This window comes from Vipera ursinii, assembly GCF_947247035.1.
Source record: "Vipera ursinii genome assembly, chromosome: 8".
Lineage (NCBI taxonomy): Eukaryota > Metazoa > Chordata > Lepidosauria > Squamata > Viperidae > Vipera > Vipera ursinii.
This window is the reverse complement of record NC_139519.1, coordinates 2,409,038-2,413,886: the sequence shown is the minus strand read 5'-3', so window position 1 is coordinate 2,413,886 and position 4,849 is coordinate 2,409,038. Positions and strand designations below refer to the sequence as shown.

Below are 4,849 nucleotides of genomic sequence, written 5' to 3'. Positions count from 1 at the left end.
CTTTTGTGTATCATGGTAACCAAAACTGGATGCAAGATTCCAGTCTTACCAGGCCTTATAAAGCTGTGTGATCTTGATTCTATCCATCTGTTTTTGCAGCAACAGGACTGCAGTGGTTTTTGTAGCCCACGGCTGGCTCCTACCACAGCAGTTGTCTATTAGGACTCCTAGATCCTTCTCACGGTCACTCCTGTACTCAGGATAAAAAGAAAGAAGCAAAATATGATCCAACGTCATAAAATAAGCTGATTGAAAAACTGCAACATTCAAAGAGCAAAAATAGAAAATGTGTTTGGCTCTAAGGGAATCTTCCACATAGTTTTCCCATCTGGCAGGCTTTGTCTGGATGGGCACCCAATGAAGGCTTAAGGTCTGGCATGCGGACCAGCTGGTCTTACTAGACGCGCCCACAAAGTAAACAGGATCCTGTAATGTAAGGGTTGAAAGGACATCACCTTCCCAGCAGAGGAATCCATTGTGGACTTAGCAGTGAAGAAAGTGCTCGTGGCTCCAAGAGGAGCAGACCAAAGGATCCTCAGAGGTTTTCAGGCCCTCTTCTGGGCAACCAGCAACCTTCTCTCCTCTGACAGATGCCAGTTTGTCATCATCCTTCCTGAAATGCAGTGCCAGGTGAGGTTCTCAGCAGAGCTCCTGATTGTTCAACCTCTCAGTCAGGGAAGCAGGCTGACCCAAGAAATGGAGCGTTTTCCCTCAGAGTGGTCTTCACCCAGGCTGGATGTTCCTCTGAGATGCTCAGTGGAGCCTGCACCCTGCTTTCCAACTGCATGATTCTCTGGCCCTGGATTTTAGCTTCGTAGGAAAGGGAGAAAAACTTCACTTAGAGGAAGTTTTCAATCTAGGTATGACTCTGTCCCATCTATCTTTGCTCATCTTCATTCTAAACTAAAAAGACCTTAAAGCTTCCATTTTACCTCCTTGGGCAAACTGGTAGGAACTAAGAAGAAACTTACTGACAGTGAGGACAATTAACCAGTGGAACAACTTGCCTCCAGAAATCATGGGCACTCCATCACTGGAGGTTTTTAAGAAGAGACTTGGACAGTCACTTGTCTGAGATGGCATAGGTTCTCCTGCTTAAGCAGGGGGCTGGACTAGAAGACCTCCAAGGTCCCTTCCAGATCTATTCTATTCTAGTTTACCATATGCAGAATATGTGTATCGAACAGATGCTTAAAAAGAAGTCTTCTGTGCAAATTTACAAAGGAAGAATATCGTCATCCAGTAATGTAATTTGCTTAAATGAAACCAGGCCCTTCCCAACTTATTTATTTATTATTTATTTATTATTTAAACTTATATTATATTTCCCTGGCCAATATGCAAAGAAGGCCCTGGAACTAGAAAGCTGAAAAACTGAGCAGTTTAGATTTTGGAAAGCAAAGCCGTAAATACACCATTTGGCTTCTTCATTGGTTGTGCCTGTTGAAGCCAGTTCAGTTCCATCTTAGAAAGATTTGAAAGTCTGGGGATCTTCAGATCTTAGAGAGTGCAGTGTATGCCTCCCAGCATACACAAAGGACAGCACAGCAGGAGGCTGATGGTGCAGATCAGCAGAGGGGTTGGACAGCTCCGGGCGATAACTGCTCACTCAGGATAAGCCTAATGAGTTAAGCTGTTGACAGCCCCAGGCATGGTCAGCCTGGTGGGAAGCCAGGATCTACATCCATTGTCACCTGCACTGTCAGGAAGCCCAGGTTTGAACTGATTGGATGCCATCCACCTGGGCAGGTACAAATAAACGCCAGGCTTCCCTGTTTCCCCAGTTCGTTCTGTTCAGAATAAACTCATCTTTGCCCCAGCTCTGTGTCCGTCTCTATGTGAAGCACGCGACTTTACAGAGAGGGCCTCTTGTCTTTTTCTTTCCTGCAGCTCAAAGGCCTATTGAACCAACCAAATCCATTTTTTCCTGGTGAAAATGCTACGTTCACCCCCAACTATCTGTCCTGCCCAAGAGGCTATGAAAGCTTGAGACCATTTGTCTGCTCTTTTTTAGTCAGGATGTATTTTTTAAAATTGGGCTTTCCGGGAGGGGAGTGTTCTGTTCCAGCCTACTACCGTCCCTGCAGAAATGTCAGGGACAAACCCTTTTCAAAAGTCAATAGGCTGGAAGTAAGCCTGCCAAATTTATTTACACAAAACAGATCCAAAACAGAGCAAACAGAGCAAAACAAATACGAACCATGACTAAATCAGAAGCTGTTCAAACGGTTGCCTCCAGCAACCAGCACCTCCCACACATTCCCCTTTTAAACAGTTTCAAGGTGTGGCTTCTCTTTGCCTCCTCCCGAGGTGCCCCATTGCCTTCCTTTGTTTACTCCTGCTTGTCTGCCTCCTGCTTCAGGCGTCCTTGAACAAGGCCAGCTGTGGGTCGTTTTTGTCCAAGCTGTCAGGCTCACACAGCTGGGTCTGAGGAGGAACCAGACGGGAGGGGCCTGGCTGAGAGCTCTAGAACATGAAGGGATCAAAATATAATCATTTATGTATAACCCAGCCATCCTTCATTCTTTCTTGTTTGTGCTCTGTACTCTGCTCAGAGATAACTTAAAATTACCAAGGAGAAAGAAAAAGCTTAGTTGTAACTTTAAATGCATCAGGTATAGTTTGCAATGTATCCGCTCAAGGAGAAAGTTCTGGGCTGCCTGCCAGCAATTGTGTATTCGAAGCATAAGCCCTGTAACAAGCTGTAAGTCAGACATGTCAAACACAACGCCCCGGGGCCGGATCCGGCCCGAGAAGTGGTTTCATGCGGCCTGTGAAGCCATCCTGGAAACAGTGAGGGAACGGCCCCCACTGCCTTGGCCCTGGCCCAGAGACCCTCCTTCTGCCAGAGACCCTCAGATCTGTCCCACTCCTGCCCAGGCCCCCATAGGCACCCTTGATGCCAACGATGTAGAGCTGGCCACGCCCACCCAGTAGGCCATATGCACTTTAGCCACGCCCACCCAGTAGGCCACGCCTACCCAGGCCACACACACACACCCTGAGGGCAACTGCAATGCTGATGTGGCCCTCAGTGAAATTGAGTTTGACACCCCTGCTGTAAGTGAACTAACCTGATAGATTAAATTTAAAAAAAGTATTCAGACGAAAAATAAGTCTTTTAGCCTGAGAAAGTGCCTTAGCTATAAAATGGAAAAAAAGTTATTACTGTGTGTGCCTTTTCTCCTACATCTTGCTGTGTCGGGAGCAGGAGATCGGGACACCCGGCTTTCCTTTGGCCAAAGAATAAAGCTGTTTTGTTTTTTTTGCAGCAGCCTCGTGTTCAGAGTCTCATTGGAATTTATTAGGATTCTGAGCTGAAAAACCTTACAAACATGACCAGTGGCTCCTCCAGGCTGCAATGGATTGGCTAACTGAAAGACTGGTTTTAATCCTTCTTGCTGATCTTACCAGTTTTGCACAAGTTAAAGATATATTTGTAAACAAAGAATGAACTCTCTCCCTGTGGTCCAATTCAAAGACATTAAGACAGGTTAACCTGTGAAATGCCCTTGAAGGAATGTCCCAATTACTTAATGCACACTTTTTCCTGTCATGGATTAACAAATGAAATAGATTGCATTAATTTCTTTGGCACAATTGAAATCAGCAAGGCCCAAGGAAGGTCCTAGAAATAGACTGCTGTTACAGGAAAGCTGATTCCAGGTACTGAAGCAGTAATTGATAGAGGAAGTTCTCCTGGAACCATCTTGTGACATCACAGCCATTGCAAGAAATGTTTTGCTTTTGTTTAACTCACTTCCTTCCTTCTGACCATAAAGGGTGTTGCATCATACCCTGCTCAAGGAAAAACTGAATAATATTTTTAACTGATGAGTTGGACTGTTTCTCACACTTTCCCAAGGAATTCTGCAACCAAGCCTTGGTGGAAGCTTTTAGAAACCTATTGTGACATATATTTACCATCGTGGAATATTTAATCAACCTATAGCCTCTGCTTCTACAAACATTTTTTTAAATTTATAGGTCTGGGTCTAAACAAAGTTGATTACCTAAGCAGAAAGGCAGCACTCATGGGAAGAGAGACAGAGAGAGATGAACTTGCTAAGCAACCAAGTTGGTCTGGAAGAACACAAAACTCCTTCTGAAGGCTCATTTTACATTATCTACACTTAAACAATTGCAGAGTACATTATCTTGTTATCTCCAGGTTTCATTGGATGACAGAGAACCATTAAGATTTTACTTGTCAGAATGACCCATTTAATATTTGGGGATAGGCACCACGACCAACTTGGAGCTTGCAACAAATGATAAAACACCCTTTAGGCTTTGTGCTGAAGCTCCCCCAGCTTTTAAGGTGGCCTCGCACAAAGGGGAAAGTGGGTGGCCCCGACCACCAGCCACAGCAGAAACAAGCTCCCTTGGCACTTACCAGCTCTGGAGGGCTATTCCTGCCTTTTCTACATCCTCGCTGAAGCTAAGCAAATGCGGTTTTCCTTTGTTCCTAATGGCGTAGAGTCTTCATAAGTCAAAGAATCCCAGAGAGGAAGGGACCACTGAGGCCTTTTGGGCCGTCCGTGGCCATCACCTGCACAGAAACTTCCTAACAGCGAGGACACGATGGAACAGCTTGCCTCCAGAAATCGTGGGTGCTCCATCACTGGAGATTTTTAAGAAGAGACTGGACAGCCTCTTGTCTGAGATGGTATAGGTTCTCCTGCTTGAGCAGGGGGCTGGACTAGAAGACCTCCAAGGTCCCTTCCAGCTCTATTCTATTCTTTCCTTGGACTCTGTCCTCCTGTAATTTAAATGCATTATTCCTCAATTTTGTGAGGGTGGAGAGAAGTTGTTGGAAACTGCGCTTCAGTCCCCCCTGAGGTTTTCT

The 4,849-nt window shown here is 45.4% G+C and overlaps 1 long non-coding RNA gene across 1 annotated transcript; it reads right to left on the bottom strand.

Moving 5' to 3' along the window:
• Positions 1-768: 768 nt before the first annotated feature.
• On the bottom strand, positions 769-4,482 carry LOC310644039. Its single transcript, XR_014493217.1, has 3 exons — positions 4,397-4,482; positions 2,201-2,466; positions 769-810 (listed from the first exon to the last, which is right to left on the bottom strand). It is a non-coding gene; the product is annotated as an uncharacterized lncRNA (long non-coding RNA).
• Positions 4,483-4,849: the final 367 nt, after the last annotated feature.